The sequence below is a fragment of the Pseudopodoces humilis genome, chromosome 1 (genome assembly GCF_049639895.1).
Source record: "Pseudopodoces humilis isolate 2021_Gansu_Grassland_sample_001 chromosome 1, ASM4963989v1, whole genome shotgun sequence".
In the NCBI taxonomy this organism is placed as follows: domain Eukaryota; kingdom Metazoa; phylum Chordata; class Aves; order Passeriformes; family Paridae; genus Pseudopodoces; species Pseudopodoces humilis.
In genome coordinates, this window is record NC_142200.1 from 63,974,037 (window position 1) to 63,993,379 (window position 19,343).

Sequence of the window (19,343 nt, forward strand, 5' to 3'; positions counted from 1 at the left end):
TGCTTGTCAGATTTCAAAATCTAAGATCACAGCTATATGTGTGTTCTTTAGCCTTCAAACCCAGACATACAAATAAACTCTCAGAAACAATGCTTCAGATAAAGGCAAATGGCTTGGGATTGTCATATCGGCTGAAAAACCTCATTCACAATCACTGAGTAAATCCATTATAGACGTTGACAGCTTTAGATCTATGCATTACATTTTGGGGAATAAATGTCACTACACAGTTAGCCTTTATAGAGCAAAGCTTTGGTTTTCTATATAAATCTGCGTTTAATGAGCCTTGAAAGAGATGATTACTAAATAACAGCCTGCTGCATTCAAGCTCAACTGCCTCCAATTATATTGTTTATAATTATATAATTGTACAATATAATGTGTGTCCAACAATCCCTGAGTTTTATTGCTGCACAACACTATGACACCAGCGTAAATCACCTTTTCACTTTGACAGTCAGCCTATTTCACTTTGCTTAGTCAGCCCACACAAATGCACAGAGAACTGCACTTTTGACTGCTGAATGCATCAAATCAGCTCACCAGCCTCAGCAGAAATAAGAAAGTAATAGAAGTGGTCAGCTCACAAAGATGAAGGGGGAAAGAGCACTGTCTATACAAGGAAGCAAGGGAGAAACAAAAATAAAAAAAAATAATTAGTTCAAAACTCTATATCCTGTTCGTGAATTTTGCTTCTTAGCGTGTTTCTTGTTGGCAGATGCTTCCAGATATATCATGCCTGTGCCTATCCAAAATACTCATGAGAACAAGTGCAAAGCAGTTAACATTAGTAGGTAATGTTAATTAGCAGGTTCTTTGTATTATTCTTACTCCTATATGGATACTGCAGCATTTGCTATAATGCCACTAAAATTAGCAAAAATCTTATTAGCAAACACACCATTATGCTGTTAAACACCTACGCAAACCTCTCCTCTTTCTCTACATTTCTCTACATTCAAAGAACAAATTTTCTGCTCTTCCGTCATTTGAAAACTAACCCAACTTCCAATCAGCAATTAATACACTAGTATTCAGCATGTAATTATAAACTCCTGCCACAGAAATTTAAGCCTCAGTCATTCCTAACACTCCATTTTGACTTAACAGGGATCCCATTTCTTTGCTTTGAGAAGCTTTGTTACACACACCTTCCAGAGTAATAAAAGTCTTGTTTTTAATTGTGGCTCGAAGCCCTCTGCCTCCATCCTCTCTCCAAGCACATTCTCCACACAGGAATTTCTTCTCTTCTCTTTAGTCCATAAATTCTTACATCCACACCACCTGGCTTTTTAATCAGTGAAGCTCCAATACCACAACCCCCTGTCAGAAGGGTTCCCATCAGCACACAGCTATCTGCTACACTCACCCTCTCTGCTCTTTGGTCTTGGCTGCTTGTAAAGTTCCAACTTTGAATTGGCCTGTAGTGACTTTTAAAGCTTGCTGCCTAGTTTTACCCTGAATCAATACACTGAATTTTGACAATCTGAAACTTTGATCTTTTTAACATTTGAGTCATCCTGTGGCTGGCTACTAGTTGAGCCCTTAAGAGGGGACTTCAAGTGTAAGGCTTTCCATCTTCTAAACCGCTGCTGTCCGTCCTCCTCCCTCATCAGTATTTTCACACCTTTAAAATTACTCCACTTGCAGCCACCTGTACAGCAAGATGTCTCTCTCTGTGCTTGATGATTCAAATCACTGTCTTCTGAAATCCACTGCTATTATTCTAACAACTTGGACAATTTACTGAATTGGGGGAAACTGGTTTAAAACTAGGATTAATTTTTTCTGCATTACCAATAAAATTACTGCAAACCCCTTTTCAGGTCCATTAACTTCAATATTGCTCATCAATTCCTAAACAGCCCCTTAACTAGAGTAAATGACTATAGAAAAGCAAGGGATCTGAACTTCTCTTCAGTTTAGATGCTGTTTGGGAACTGTAGACTAAATTCAAAATCAACGTGGAATTATAATTATGCAGTTATATTAAAATAATAACTGCATCACCTTCTTTGTTCTTCAGGAAATGTATCACCATTTTTTATCAAACAGCCTACTTTTATATGCTGTTTATGATAAAGATTCCTCCAACTGATCCTAATACAAATGTTTGTATTGTGTTGAATAGAAAAATACCAGGTAGTGGAAAGCATGATCTCTGTCTCATAGTTTTGTAAAACTAGCTGTCACAAGAAGAAACCCCACTGAAATGACAGGCACGCAGAAAATTACAATATTAACTTCCATTGAGATTTAGCAAATAATTTCCCATAGCCAAGCAACCTTGTTGAAGAGAATCCAAGCAGAAGCCAAGTAAAGGGAACACCCAAGGGCAGAAGGGAAAAGGTGCAGTGAAGAGCCAGCCCATGCAGTGTCCCCCAGCCACTAGTCCTCTTGGCCAGCACCACCTGGGGCTGCTGATGAGACCACAGGGAAAGGCAATGTGCTGTCAGCAGAAGATATAGCACCACTTTTGTTCCCAGAACAGAGTCCTCCACAGCTTCCAGATCCCCAAAAGTACTCCAATGTATTGACCCAATTTCCAATGGCTGTGCTGCCCTAACTAAAATAACTGGCAGAGTTTCTCACCATGTCCTCCCCAGGTGCCTCTTCCTGGGTGAGCAGCTGCACCTTGCCTTGAACTCTGGTGCTCATTACAGCAACAGGAAGGACAATGCTGATGGAAGAGACACTTTCTGCTAAAACCTGAGAACGGAAATACACCTTAAATTGCTAAAGTTGTTAAATAAAATGGGATATTTCTAAAATTCAGACTACTTTAATTCACCATCTTGTTTCCAAGTCTTGGGGATTTACTCTTCTACATTTACAAGCTTTTTTATTTACAAAAATAATGGCTGTGTATTTTGGTTTCTTCAAAGTAGCAAGGTTTCAAGTGTTACCCTCATCCTTTTTTTGATTTTGCTGCAGGGGGAAGAAGGGTGAGTCTTGTATGATCTGCAATAAGGACAAATGACCATTCTGAGTGTGAAACCTTGAGGAGGTTACCTGAGAGCAGCTCCATAAGACTCCACTGTTCATAAGCAGTGCCTGGTGCGTGAAATGATGATTCCCCCATGTGTCTCAATAAATAAACAGGCATCTATTTTTTTTTTTTAGATAAACAGGCATCTGAACTCTCTTCACCTGGCTTGTTTTCAAGCAGAAAATTAGGTTCCAGCAAAAGGGAGAAGGAAGCACATGGTCAGAGATGGAAAGATAGGACAGGGGCAAATTTAAAACTGGCAGGGGAGGCACAAGAAAACAGGTAAAAATTTGTTACCAGCTGAGGGAAAGATAGATATGATAAAAAAAGCCCAAACCAAAGCAGGTTATATCTTAAATTTTTGATCAGTTTTCTTTCACACATATAAACATTACCTTTAAAAGGCTTTTTCAGTAGATGTATCTGCACTTATTTCTGCAAATTCAGAACTGTTGTAGTGATTTGGGTTTTGTCCATGTTCTTTAAAGGTTGTTTTCCTGCCTATTAGACATGGACTCCTTGGACTTCAGAAATTACTGAATGGATGTTGTTTTGTATTTTCAGAATATCCATGTAATACAGGAAATTATCTGCTGCAGGACAACTGCTTCAGAAAATAGATTTTAATTTTCTTCTTTTTCTTTATGTTATTTTTTTTAAAACTCCTCTCTGGAGAAGTGGCAACATATACTGGAGTAGTCATGGCTTAAAAAGAAATAGTGTTTGTAAGAAGGAATGTTTAAATAAGAGTGTACATTTCCTATATATTAAAAAAAAAAAAATTAAACAGAAAGCAGAAAATATGTCAAATTTAAGACAAAAGAATGTTTCTTCTTGTCTTAACCATTGATAAAGGCCATTTTCCACCACTCAGAGGTGTAAATTGACAGTAGGTAAGAAAGCAGCTGAAAAGAATAAGCATTAGATACTAGAATTTTTGCTGAGAAATAGAAATCGTGCTACTCTGTAGATGATAGACAATAGCAAACATTTCAAACAGATCTCATCTTACTGCACGTACATTTGTGACCTGTTGCTTCCACAAGCACTGCTACCAGATGCAGCAATTTTCTGGTTGGCTTTTCCAGTTACCTCCCAAAAACAAATCTTCCTCTTATATCTGCAAAAGTCCAGGAAAATGTACATTTAGTATGCCAGACTGTATTCACTTTAAGCCCTGAATTTGCAAAAGCTTAAAAGAAGTTTGAGCAATAAAAGCCTTCTATAATTTATTATTTTTCCTAGAATATGGGGGATAAAATGCACATTTGAAAGACTTCACACAGTTATGTACCCAGAAACGGTATTGCTGACAAAGAGCTGTTGGTTACTTTGACTTCAATCTCAAATAATGTTTGAAAAAGTGCTCAACTATTAGCAAACTTTATATACATTAGCTTCCTGCACAAAGTTGAAGTATTACAAGAGGGTAAAATATTCTTGCTTCAACAGCTTCATCACAAAATCTATCTCCATTTAAGAAAAAAAAATTATGTTAGTGTATGTGACTTTAATTTTCTTACTTCCCCTTTCCTTGAACAGTCTTGTGCCAAAAATTTGCACAATAGGTTGCTTTAATTTATTCAGTTTTACACAAAAATATTTCACATTTTTCTCTAGCTTTCAGGTAACCCAGAACAACAGAAGGGAAAATATGTTCTGTTTTCTTCCCCTATTTGGTGGATATACATTGATTGAAACAGAAGTGAAAGTAGAAGTCTTTATTTACAAGTTCATCAAACCTGGTATGCTTTCATCTGATTCAGAAAAGAGCCTGTAGGTGCTACAATGTATTTGAATCCATAATGGCATAGATTAAGAAAAAAAAAAAAAAGAAAAAGTAAAATCAGTGAGGTCTGTTTTAACAGAACAAGCTAAAACATTTCCTAAAAGAAATAGAAATGAATAAAGAAAAGTCAGAGTTAGGAGTTTTTCCATCAATATTAGATTTTGCTCAGTACTGCGGTTCTTGTCCTTGCTGACAGGTAAATACATTACTGCAAGTAACCAATAAACATCCCTTGATCAACACTACAAGTCCACATCAGGAATTTAAATGTTCATGTCTTCTTTATAAAATAATTTCACACCTACTGAAAACACCCTTCTCTCCAAGCTTTTTCCCCACAATCCTTTCTTTCCTTGAAAAAATAGTTTCATTAGCCAGTGAAAATTTTATTAGCATAATTTTTAAGGCTACAGGGTATCAGGCAGCCATTAATGATGTCACAGCTATAATAATACACAGTTCATCCATTGGCCATACACATTTTGACTGTGCAGGTCAGGCAGGAATAGGTTCAAATATTGTAAAACTTGAAAGTGACAGCTTTTCCATCTCACATGTAAAATACATGGGTGATTCCAAAGCTGAATTCCTGGGTGTTACACTGATAGCAGGATCAGCTGGCTTTCCATATGGGATTCATCTGCAAGAAGTCTCAGAGCTTGTCAGCACTGGTGTTCCAGGATGTCCGTTTTCCACAGTGGCATACTTTACTTCTGCTACCTAACAGGAAAAAAGGGCTCTCTCCTGCCCCTGAAGCAGTAAGAAGGGCTGTTCTTCAGCCGTGCTTTCTGAGCCCTCTGCTTGTGCCATGAGCAAGGAGGATTGCTTCAAAGGGCAATGATTGCTCTTAGGGGGTTTTAAGACTAATTTCAAGCTTCACCTATGCAGTCAGATCTTGCATCATCTGGCAGCTGTTCAAGAGCCCAAAATGCCAATGGCCATATGTCAGGAGCCTATGCCCAAAACAATCTTCAGTTTTTTGTAGGAAGTGCTTGTTCTTGTAGGAACTGAGATCCACCACTGAACTCTCTCCCCTCACATTATTCATTCACCTTGAAAAGCAATTTATTGGCTCAATGGGAGAAGAGGTAACTCCCTACCTTGCAGAAAGGAGAAAGGACAACCTAGTTTGCCTTCTGTGAGTTCACATGGCCTCTTTGAACTCCTCACAAAGCTCCACTGGGAAGCTGCACTGAAGCATTTTCAGGACTCTGGAGTGTTGCTCTCCTTTATGAAAATGCTGACATTATGGCTGTGTCTTCTTTCAAAGATTTTGTCACAGTTAAGACAGGCAGAGTTTCCCTTCTGGGCCCACCAGTAATTCTCTGGGCTGTCAACCAGCTCTAAAAGCACAAGATAATATTAAAAAAGAGGCATTTGCCTTAACTGCCTGCTACTTTCCAGAAGTTGTTAAATTCTCATACTTCTTTTTTTAACCAGCCTACTAAAACCATTCATCTGATGCCTTTTCTTTTTCTTCCTTTTCTCATTTTAATAGTACAGATTCAGTTTTTAGCTCTGCCCCCTCATACAAATGTTTCCCTGCCTGAAGTCTTATGAATACTGCTTGGACTTCTTAGCAGGACTCCCTTGTATGAAATAGGACACTTCATTTTTCTTTTTTTTTAAACTGTGCTGTATCTCCTGAGCTGACAACTAAGGGATGCAGCCTGGTTTTGCATAGGAACTGAGATGTCCCATTTTCCCACAGTATAACTCATCCCACAAATCAAAAAGAAATTATCAAGGACCAGCAAACCTAGGACACATGATGCCTGTGTACTGAAGTAGCTCTTTAGGAACAAGAGTGGGTCCAATCAGGCAGCTAGGATGAGCAAGGGCTGTGCAGGACCATTGCTATCTCCATAGAAAGCTGCTTCAGCCTCTATCGACTTCTGAAAGCAAGTACAAGACAGACACATGGATGTGCATGGAACCAGCCTGGGTCCCAGGGAGATTTATTTCCCCAGACTTCAGTCTGTAAGACACACCCTAGAGTTCTTCCAGAGCTGGCCCTGGAAGCAATCTGTCCACCTCACACATATTTGAAGGTGGTCTGTGAGATGGGAGCTGGTTCCCTGTTGCCTGCTATGGGTAATGGTGTCAGTGGGCAGCACTGCCTCCTGCCCTGCACCAAAGCATTGCCACCCTGGGGAGACACAATCCCGTGCCATTAATAGATTAGCAAGAATGAGGATGCGCAGTTATTCTCAGCCTTAGTGGTGGAAGAACATCATCAAAATAATTGGAACTGAAACTACACCCACACTGATGCTTCAGATCCAAATCCCACATTTTCAGGAAGAAAGCAGGATGAGGGGGAGTTTTGTCCTTTGTACCTCATATTTTTCCTGTGAACATTCAGAGAGAAAAAATATGAAATGCAATGGTCTGCTGAGGCAATTAATTTATTACAAAATGGGGCCTGATATTCTGTGTATTGAGGCAAACTACTGCATGGAAAATGGTGATGCAGGATAACGTAACACTGTTATGGCACACTTAGAAATTCTAAATACAAGTATGTTTAGGTTTTTTTTTAATGTCTTGGCTTAAGGGGATTCTGAATCCCCTAAAATGCTTTTTTTCTATACTACATGTACCAACCTAATTAATTCTATTTTGAAACATATAAATTGATGACATTAATTTTAACACACAAGTTCTAAGACAAACAAAGTTTCATGTGTCTCAAATGCTTATACAGCAGGATGTTTCTTGGTGGAATATTTTTGCTGGTCCCACACCTCCTTCTTAAAGAAGATGATTATTAAGATAATCTTTAGCAAGACAAAATTCAGAAACAAGACCTATATGAAGTCAGGAATTTCTTACTACCCTTTCCAAAAGAAATACATTCTAGGAAGTACAAAACAAAGATGAAATAAATCTGGCATCATTAATGTAAAACCTTGCACCTTGGACTAAAGATGAGGGTACTTTAACCTGTATGCTGACCTGCCATGAGTGTTATTCAAAAAGCAAGGTCAAGTCTTTAACATCAGAACAGAGTTTTTGTAGTTTTTGTACATTTTTTAAACGTGACAGTGTATTATAAACCAATTCATGAGATCAGTACTGAAACCGTTAGAATAAGAGGTATCTATTTTCCCTATCCACAGAGCAATTTAGTTGCTCTACATCACATCACCAAAAATGATAGTTTTGATCTCTGTTTTTTCTGAGATTGGCCCAAAAGGGAAAAAAAAGTTGAGAAATCATGGGCAGCAAATGCAATGCAGAGATTTAAAAAAAAATAAAAATAATATGTTATAGATGTGATACCCCTTTAAGTGAAGAACTTTAGATAGAATCCAAGGATGTTACTGCTCTCAGTTTACAAAATCAAATTCTTCAAATTCACAGGGCTCTTTTCCACTATTTTTCTAATCTGATTTATGAGAAGACTAGTAATGATGATTACTATTAGTATTTATGATGCCATAAAAATATCATTAACTTTATTCAGTCTCTTCCTCTGTCCTATCTATCCTCTAGTTTACATTTGCATTGGTTAGTATAGAAAAAAGAAAAGGAAAATCAGGAATCTTTCCAAGCCTAAGGTCTACAACTCTATAAATTCTGTCTCAGAAGAACTACATGGATGCACTAGCAAGTTATAAAATAAAATAAAATATCTCCTATAACAGAAAGTTTCACTATAATTTTCAGGCATCACAGACACGTTTGTGAAAATTAGGTGGATATTGATCTTACGCATTTTGAAAATTGTAGGTGAAGACCTCAGCTATAATAGCTAGGGTGACAAAAGTACTATATTTTTGGTGCAATTTTAGACAGCTACAAGATGGACATTAGAAAGACTTTCCATAGTTGAAACTGTTTGATTTTAATTAGTGTTTTCCAAACCGCTTTTTTTTTCTGAAACGTATTTGCAAGTTTTTGCTTGTGAAAAAATCCCACGTCAGTTACTAGTAAGGGCATAACCCACCATTGCTGCAGAGCAATGAGGGCATGATGATAAAACCTGAGTTTGGAGCACCATTTCACTGCTTTCTGCCAGTATCCTGGGGGGATTTCAACATTTTGTTTAACGTCACAGTGCTCACATGCTTTGGGATACAGAGTTGTGGATGTCTGTTGTCAAATCACATTCCATAAACTTTAAGACAGGCTCTCTCAGCCCAAACATGAAGATCTATCTATAAATTAAGCATGGAGGTGGGAGATGTTGAAAATATCCAGTTCTTTACCTTGTCACAATTACTGGCAGATTTCCACTGAAACTTCAAAGACATGCATAGCTGAAGGTAAATCAAACAATGTAAGTGATGCTACTGGAAAAGTTCTGAGTTTGCAAGGATCGTTCAACAAATCACAGTTCATGTTCTGCGTTGCTAAGGAGACCTCCAGAGTAATAGATTATTCATTAAACAGAAAAAAATAAACAAAAAATGCCCCCAAACAAACAATCAAACAATATGTTAATTGGAACAGGAGTCATCAGAATGAACACTGTGTGAACATACACAGTAAAATCTGAAACAGGTAAATCTGCTGTAGGCATTCTGGTTCAGGTGCTTAAAAATCACTCCTGGGCATCTATATAGCTCTCCCTCAAGCCAATACACATTTGATTATGTAGCTTTACTGGAAAAATGTTATTGTTTTTCCATGTTTTCCAGTTCATCTGCAATCTGCTCATTTTTTCCACGTTCTTGATTTAAATATTTTGTACTTAAAAAAAATAAAATAGACACACCAAAGCTTCCCTGACCTCATGAATATTTAAATTACTATTCAGAGAAGTTTACGTTATGACTAGTTTGTATTTTCTTGGGATTCCTACTAAATGAGAAAAAAGTCCACCATATCTACTTAAAAAATTCCTCAAGACATGGCAAGCAAAATACTGGATACTATTCAGAATTAATGCATCCCCAAACCTTTTAAACCATTTGAACACTTCGATATGGAGTCAAACTGTCCCATTGATTATCCTGTGTGATAGAACTGAAACTTAAAATACAGCACCAAAGTGAAAAATTATGCATTCTGGTGGAAGAGCTTGCCACTGCACTGCAGTCACAGTTACCACCAACACAAGATTTGACTGGGCAATGTTCTTCTCCCCTAGTCCAAGCAAAGGAGAATATTTCCAAAGAAATCACCCTGCCACAATCTATTTTGCACTTGCACTTGTCTGTCAGCCTTGCTCTGTAGCCCCAACTACATAAAGGCAGAAAAGGAGCTATTATGGCTTAACTCCAGACAGCAACCAAGCCCCTTGCAGTTACTCATTCTCTTCCCCTGGCTGGGATGGGGCAGAGAATTGGGAGAGTAAAAGTGAGACAGCTGGTGGGTTGAAATAAAGACAGTTTAATAAGGAAAGCAAAACAAGGAATTCATTCACCACTGCCCATGGGAAGGCAGGCGTTCCATCCACAGGAGAGCTGGACTCCATCACACCCAGTGGTGACTTGGGAAGAAAAATGCTATCACTGAACATCCCCTCCTTGCATATTCTCCCCAGCTCTATAGGCTGGAGCATGATGCTGTATGTATGGAATGTTCCTTTGATCAGCTCTCTCAGCTGTGTCCCCTCCCAGCTCCTTGTGTATCCCCAGCCTCCCCTCTGCTGGGGTGGGGTGAGAAGCAAAAAGCAATCTTTGGTGCAAGTGCTGCTCAACAGAAACATTACTATTTCTGTATCATTCTGAAAGAAATAGAAGCATTTATATACTTTTATACTACCCTACTCTTGTATATTTTGCTCTCGATGCAGAAATATAAATATTCCAGGCAAACAAAATGAAGGAGATGATTATTTTGTTGTTTCAAGTTTCATGACTACATCTCTTCTGCAGAAGCCAAAATGTTTCAGTCTCTCTGGATACATAAAAGGCATTTTAAGTACATTTCCCATGGAAGTCACACCTTTTGTCACAGATTTTCCATTACTTAAAAATAGTAAATGAAAATAGGTAATTTACCCAAGTTCACAAAATACAAGTTAAAACAGAACAAAACCAATCTGAAGGACAGTGGGCTTAAATTGTTTCTAAATGCCTTGTAAAACAGTACTGAGGTAAGAAAACAGGAAACAGGTAAGAATTAGATATTTTAGCCATGCCTTTCCTGAGTTATTGTAGTAGTAATTAATGACATGGCATTACAGTATTATCTTGTAGTCAGCTAAGCAACAACAACTATAGTTGAATCATCAGAGCACGAGTGAGTTGCAGGAGATTAACACTTTTACAAGTGGCAACGTTCAGTTCAACTTAATTCTTCAGTCCTGAAAATATCATTCACTTCTGTGTCACAACACAGAATCAAAGCTCCATAAATATCTCTAACCATCCTAAATAAATCCTGAACAGAATGTTGAGAGTACCTCTGAGACAGATTCAGAAAAGTTTGACTGTATCCTGAGGTGCTGGCAGCCCTTATTATTAGCCTACCTATAATTTGCTGCAGCAAATTTCTCTCACACATATGCAAAGACAAACAAATGTGTAAGTGTGGTTTGACTATATCCCAAAAGAGAAACCAAATTCAGCTGTGTCACTTAGCCTAAGTCAGGCACCAGTAGGCAAGCCACCACTGCAGCAAAGCTTAGAGTGAGCAACAGAACTCTGCCAGAAAACTGCAGCTACTTTACAGGGGGCAACAGTGCTGTTACTAGATGACAGCCCCAGCCTGCCCTACCTGATATTCCTCCCTGGAGCTGGATTGCACAGAGACAGCTGGAATATCTTTGCACGCTCTTCTTTTCACTGATGTTTTTTGCCTGCAGCTGAGCAGTAAGGCAACTATGTGCTGAGTGCAGAAATGCCCACAGCCTGTATGTGTGGTTTCTCAGTTTTCATGCAGACCAATCATCCTGTTCCTATTTCCCATCAAAACTGACTGCAAGACAATCAGGGACATGGGAAAGTTTTTTTTGTTCACTCTGATCCAGTTCTGAAGATTTGACCATGTGTCAGTGCCAGATTTTGTTTAGGACTCTCTTAAAAATGAAAAGACCATTTTCTGACTTGTGGTGATGATGAAGCTGGTAAGCACAGGGATGGGGAGAAACCTCTATTTCTATATTTAGCAGGTAATCAGGGCTGACAAGGGGGAAAAGCTCCACCACTTACAGGAGTGACTTGGTGAACCACTGCAAGGACCCCAGTTCAGCATTTGGACCCTTTTAGTTACACAGTGCACCATGCTGACATACCAGCTCTAATACTGAAACAACCTGCAAACACACAAATACCTTCCCCAAGATACCATTGCTTCTTCAGGCCTCATGGGACTCCTTGCAGTACATTTCACCTTCCATATTAGGCTTTAACTCAACAGTGCACTACTTCCTCACAGATCTGGTTCTCCTGACCTTGCCCCAGAACACATGTTTATGCTGGGGCTAGTGTGGATAACCGTGAGGCCTCAGCAGAGGAGTAAGCAGGTATAGACCATGCAAGGAAATGATAAAACCAGTTCCTAAAATCTGGTCATTTGATCAGTAAATATAGAAGATAGGTAGCACCCTTTGAGTGTTAAGAGTCGTTGTTACACCCCCAAAAAGGTAAAAAGTAAGAGTACATACATTTGTGTTGGAAAGAGAGACCATGACATTAAGGCAATGTATACAAGTACCTAGACCTAGATAGGGACATATCACAGTAGGGAGTGAGGATGGTAGGAGATTTAACTATGAAACACACAGCTGATAAGATGGTATGTGTAGAAGCTTACCCATTTAATTGGTTTGGGCATTCCTCCAAAAACAGAAAAGTCATAAACTGGTATCTTCAGAGTCGTTTGATGACTGCACACAGCAGCTGGAAAAGTGATGGGAATTTATTCTCTTTCCCAAACCCCTTAAAAAAACCCCTGCCTTTCATATTAACATGTCCCTGGATGCAAATGACAGGCAGATTACCAGAAGTGAGGGTTTCAGGTTATTGGCAAATTGCAAGGATTTATTCCTTTTATGATTCCTAGGCACACTCCAAATTTACAAATACAAGTTTCAGTGATGAAAATGACAGTATGATCCCCTCACCTCAAATGAGTAAAACAACAACAAAAGAAAAGGTCTTCAGAAATGGAAAAGTATTTCAGTGGAAACCCATCTGTCAGCTGGCCACTCGTAGCACCAATAAATGATCGTTTGACATGCTGCTGTTGACTTTCATTAGTGACCTATTCCCCCTCAAGACATCATGCTAACTTAAAGATTCAATCCCATATTTCTTATTTTATTTTTACCTGATTCACTTCAAAATCATTCAATAAATACTTTTGGACTAAACACTGATGAGGAAGCCACAATTTTACATTTATAAACCTTCCACACTTGGAAACATCATAAAGAATTACATAATATAAAAGTAATTACTCCCAACTATTTATCATAAAGCAAGAAAAATAGAGGTCTAAACAAAGTGTTTTGACACTTTTTAATGTGGATTCTTTGATTTTGCAGAGCTCCTTTACATGGGAATTTCTGAAAGCATTAAAAAATAAGTATTATTATTTATCATGGATGAGATACTTGGCATTATAGGAAGCTAACTATTCATCAGCTTCATAGTCCTCTAGGGTATATTGCACACCTACATGGTACACCTGACTGCTAGGCCTGATCTTTCTTTTTTAAGCTGGCAAATGAATAAAAAAGCCCACGTAAATCCGACAACCCTCAGTTGGATAAATTTCTCAGAGGCTTTTACAAAGAGAGTTTTATTCCCACAAAGAGCCAAAAGAAGCACATATCTCATTAAATTTTTGCCAGATAAAGAGCCTGTCCCCTCTCCTGTCCCTCAGATTTATCATAGAGACAACTGCTGAGTCAGGCAGAAAGTTATATTTAAAAAAAAATTATCCAGATTCACTAGATGGAAAAAAGAGAAAGAGTACAGAGTCCTGCAGGATGTAGTAAAAAAATGCATAACTTTGAATTTGAGTGCCTTGCTCAGTAGCACTAGGGAAAGTTTCTAAATGTGAAGAAATAAAACATACTATCTACGCTGTCTTTCTGTAAGCATATGCATGGAGGTCTGGCCCAAGGTTGGTATTTCTACCTCCTCATTATTATGTTAGGATATTTTTTAAGTCCATAAGGAGGTTCTCACAAAAATTCAAATCAGCATGGAAGGACAGAGTAACCACAAGCTCAGTAAAAACACTCCTGCATGAAGCTGTATGAAGTCATTGTCCACTCTGAGAGCACTGGATGTGGCAATTCCTCTCAGATGGTTTTAAAGAGTTGCAAAGTGTTGGCTCAGTAGTGCTTTCAGTGGTGATGCTTAACCATCGCTCTTCTTTGGAGCATCTTTTTACTAAAGGCTGTTAAATATATGGATTTCTCCATCTGGCTTTCACCTTGTTTCAAGACTGGGATGTGGCATAAAGACACTGTTTTCTTTTGACTGATGATCTTCATCTGCAGTAGGGTAAATATGCAATGAACAAACATGAATTTCAGCCTACCAGCCAATTCTCTGGGACTGTCTCTTTTGGTTGAAGTAGCCAGAAACCCAGAACAAGCTCAAGAGCCCAAATTCTACCCACTGTGGGGTTTGCTTCTTTCGGGAGGGAGAACACAGCTGCCCTGACCAACTTTTTCTCAAATGGCAGAGCAGGCTGAGATTTTCCTAATGAAACCACATCCATGTCAGGAAGAACTCCCTACTAACACCAAGCCCCAGGCCAGCAAATGCAGTGCCTGTCATCCCCCCACAGCCATCCCATTACAGAGGTAGCGCCGCCTCCAGCTCCTCCACGAGGAGACATTTCACCCGGCAGCCTACACTCTCCATGCTTCTCCTTGCACCCTGGGCACCCAGGAGGTGCCAACCAGGGGCCTCATGTGACCTTGTCCCTGCCATCCCCGTGCCCATGTCATCCTCTGTCCCCAGGATGATTGGACACTTGGGACATGCTGTCACAGGCAGCCAACCTTACGCCTCTCTCGCTCTCCAAGCAGGCTTGGGCCTTGCACCCCACTGTGGCTTCTGAAAAGGCTGGACCTGGAAGGAACTTGCCAACTATTTACTTACTAATTTTTTTAAATGAAAAATTATGATCTTGATGTGGGCTGGAAACATTTTTACACTGTGGGATGGAAAAGGTGGTTGTCTGGCTCAGGTCTGTTGTACACACCCTCCCAGATTGCATGTCCCATCCCCGCTTCGCTTCAGCCCTCTTTTCATTTCACAGTTAACACCATCTCTTCTCCTGATGCCCAGACAGAACGTAAATATCAGAAATAATTATAATACTTACTGACTCTGCAGTTAGTGCAGTTTCTATTATTAGAAAATAACCAGCTGTAGTGGCATTTCTCCTACTTTAGGCCGGACATGCCAGCCATTGTTATTTAATGTCATGGAACGTTTAACGTTTCCATGCTATTTGTTTCTCTGTCAATCTTATCAATTTGAGGAAAATGGAATTTATTATTTTTATATCCAAAACTTGATTTCTGCCCACTGTCTATAGGGCAACACAAGAATACATGAGAAGGCGAGGAGGACAGAGTCACTCAGTGACAAAATAAACCAAGGATATATAAATGCAACTGGATGTGAATTTTTGCACCTGTAAGCATCCTTTAGAATAAGTTAAATATTCTAGAAGGTGATTGACAATTTTCATCAGTCCTAAAGACTGAATAATTTAAATGCAGGGCTTCTTCTCATCTAATACAAAGTGCTGAGTACGGAATCCTAAACAAACACTGTTGAATTTAAATCTGGTTGGCACAAAATCTGAAATGGAGGAAATCATTTAACCCCACATGAGCCTGCATGCTCTGTGACTGCAATACCATCTGGTTACTGGGAAAGTGGAAGGAAAATCTACTCCTACTGCAAGGAAAAAAGGATAGGGCATGTAAAACACATCTGAAAAAAAAAACAGAACAGGAAAAAAAGTCCCAAACCCTGTAACTGTGCTACTGTTAGGTGATAGTGTTAGTGTTTGACCTTTGTCTTGTCTCTCATTACAGCTAATGTTAGTGGGAGACAAATCCAGAGCCCCCTACATCCCAATAGTCACCACATACCTGAAAAATTGAGTAAGAGCCTCATGGACCTTACTGTCATTTATAGAAAGCTTCAGAAGAGCTTCAGAGCTACAGGAAAATAGCAGAGCAAATCCCTTAATTTGTGAAAGAACCTGCATGCACATGGCTAGGCCAGCTATGTTCAGGAATTGGTTGGTGCTGAGGAAACCAAGGGATATCTTCCTCCATTGTCACAGACCATCCTATGCTATGTGAGCTGTTATTCCACCTCTATCAGCCAGTTCTTCCCAAAAGCCCATGTAGGAGCCAATATTTTCATATTTATGGAATTTTCATAATTTTATCTCCTAATTAATCCTAGGGGTGCCTTATACATATCTTTTAAACATCATAATCACTATCATCAGCCAGTAACATATTAACTCCGGTGGTGGCATGCTGTGAGAGCTGGTCATCTCATTCTGTTTTGTTTTATCATAAAACTAGGGCAAACTGCTGAGATTTCAGATTACTGTGAGCTCGTATTTTCCCTTCTTTGTATTTTCTCATATCTGCAAGATTCTTGCAAAGCTGACACGCTTTTGTCAGAGTCAAAACACCTCAGCCTTCATTCCTTCAATGCACTTAGCACAGGCAGTGATAAAACTTGATTTTATTGGCCTTGTACTGTTTTAACACAAAACACAGATTGATATGCCACTTAAAAAAAAAAAGAAAAAAAACCAAGAACATTAGTACTGTAGTGAGCAACCCAACTACTTGTTATATTAGGATTACCCTTTTAGTTTTAAACTTTACGACAGCTTGCTTAAACACGACCTATATTTTTTGCTTAAACACAACCAGTATTTTTTGCAGCTTTACACAAAAATATATCTAGTACAGGCACCTACTACTTCTATGAATGACAAAGGTGAGAAATATGCTGTTCTGGGCAAGCTGTCCAAATAACCCTAATTGCTTTTTTGCCGGATGTCATTTCACAGAATTAACTGTGACAGTCCCATTCCTGCCCCTTTCTTTCCTCACCTCCATCAAACTGACATTCCTTATAATCTAGCTATGATTAGCTAGAAATAGCTAATTTCCACAGCTATGCTTTTGACAAATGTTCAGGAGAGGGTGTTGGCAATCATACAGTTTCTCCTAGGTTATCATTCAATTTGCAGCCACCAAAGTGCTCTCTATTCTTGGTGAGAAACAGGACTGCTGATCAGACTCCTTTTAGGAAAGAGAATCAATTTCAGCCAACTTAACCTCCTAAATAAAGATATGAACTTTTATTTTCTGATTTTCTGTCCAGACTACTAATGTACTCTTGAAGAACATTCAGTTTTTCTTCAGGATGAGACTAAAAAGCCACTGCTCAATTAAAATCATAATGCTCTAGGATGTTGTACTAGTGTCTTAAGACATGATCACAAACAAAACTGTTTTTTGTTTTTGACCTCCAGACAAAATAGTCTGTTCTTCCATCCTGATTTTCATATAAGCACATACAAAAACATGACATTCTTATGAGGATCAGAAGATTTCTAAATACGAAAAGTGACTTACGCAAACATCTCTAGTACTTGAAGAATCTCCAGCAACATTAACTTTAAAGCACATATTTAATGAATAAAATTACTGCTTAAATAACTACCATAGCCCAAGTATGAATCATTTATCTGATTATGAGATTCCACTGAAGCCAATAAAGCTTGTCTTTTTCTTTTCACAATGTGTCACTACATTTTTCTTTAGTTTTTAATCCAGATGCAATCTGGCATGAAAAAAACTGCTGGCTTCCCAGACACAGTCTGATAAGCCAAATTCCATGCTGATTCAAACCTTGCTTCAGTGGGAGCATGTGGGTTTCAAAGGCAGCATACAACAGTTGTTGCTGTTGAGAAACTTCTGAAGAGACATGAATCACCACAGCCAAAATAAAATTGAAGATATCTGGGATTTTTTTATGGATCAAGGCTCTTGCCCATTTCCATCTTTGCACTAATCTACTGCATATGTTTTTCTGTTTGTTTTCTTTCTGATAGTACATGAATTCCCAGTGATCAGTTCCTGCTTTTGTTGCTGCTTTATCAAACAATTTAATTTCCATGCATACAGTAAGTTCCACTGGAAAACAAACAAGCAGACAAACAGACAAACGAAAAGGTCTCAGAAATCACACTGACAATTTTTCTTCTATGTAATCCTAAATGGAACCACTGCTTTCTAATCCTGCCTTCCTCCACTGCTATTAATGAACTGTGTGTGGTTTTTTGGGGGTGGAGGGTTTGCTTGTTTTTTTTTTAAAATGAAATTAACATTTCTATTTTTGCTGCTATAATCTAGATTAAAGTTCTTTTCTCTGTTACAAATAAAACACAACAGTAAAACAGATTAAAGTGCATTGCCTTTGTCTCTCTGTTTCAACTGTGAATCTGATATGCATTGCCACCGACGCAAACAGAATTACACAGATTCAGACATACAAGAATAAAAGACAGAATAATCTAAATATAAATTTGGACCAAAAATGAGGCTTACCTTTGCATAAAAGCTTCTGATAGTATTGCAATTGGCAAAGCACATCTAGATAAATATGCATGGGTACAGATAAATATGTATATAGGCTATTCTTGTAGCCGCAAAAATGCGAATAGAAATGAAACCTATTTAACTCTGTAAGAAGAGAAAGCAAGTTGGAAAATCAAATTGAAACACTTCCACAGAAACATTCTTTTGCATCAAAAAACACCCTTTTATAGGCAGACACTCATGTAGGCAGACTTACTGAAATCTAGGTAAAATTGCTTCTGTCAGCACCTGATGCAATAGAAATATGAGCTTATTTATCAAGGAAGATTATTTTCCCCAGTAAGTTAATGTCCTCAATTATATTTTATCATAAAACACTGTTATTAATATTTACTCTGAGTAGAAGAATAGCTCTGATTATGTCTTTGTCCATTTGATTTTTCTCTACACACATGGTCCACATTGGCTTACTTTGCTGCTGATTAACAGAGAACAAGTCTCAGAGCTAGCAGTCTATTTAAAGCATATGTTTTAGAGCAACCAAACAAATCTGAAAAAAAAAAAGAAAAAATCAAAACTGTGGCATTTCCAGCATCTATAGTAGAAGATCCCAAACATGCAAGCTGAATCTTCAAATTCTCGGTACTGGAATCATGTTGCCCAGCTTAATCCTTAAACACCAGGGCAGGCAAAAGACAAGGGTGAGGTGTAAAGCACCATATTGTGGGAGGGTGAGAGAGAAGGTGGGAAAAGAAGGCGACAATCCTCCAAAGTCTTAGAATAGTAATCCAACATCTGATCAGATGAAGCAGATGATAGGGCAGCAGCTGATACAGTTAGAGAGCAAACAACCCCTTGGATAACCCCTCTCGTCTCCTGCCCTGCCTCTACCACTTTGAGGAGCAATATCTTCTAGTGATATTGAGAAGAAGGAATCACTAACCCATCCTTTTTCCAGTGGTCTGGGGGGACCCATAGCAGGAAGGTAACTCTTAATCTCAGTAGGGTAAGCAGTAGCAGAGAGCATAAAATATGTCCTGGGTGCACTTTATACC

The 19,343-nt window shown here is 38.6% G+C and overlaps 1 protein-coding gene across 12 annotated transcripts in view; it reads right to left on the reverse strand.

The window, feature by feature from the left end:
* The window catches only part of LOC102109397 (poly(rC)-binding protein 3-like), a 505,286-nt gene that overhangs the window by 310,463 nt on the left and 175,480 nt on the right, over positions 1–19,343 (reverse strand). For 9 of the 12 annotated variants that reach the window (XM_088065654.1, XM_088065665.1, XM_088065659.1 and 6 more), the window contains exon 3: positions 4,011–4,109. The exons of 2 other annotated variants lie outside the window; for them this stretch is intronic. The gene's annotated coding sequence lies outside the window, so the exon portion shown is untranslated. Of the gene's footprint in view, positions 1–2,592; positions 2,699–4,010; positions 4,110–19,343 lie in introns of those variants that run through there. One more of the 12 variants, XM_014255397.2, reaches the window with a different exon arrangement.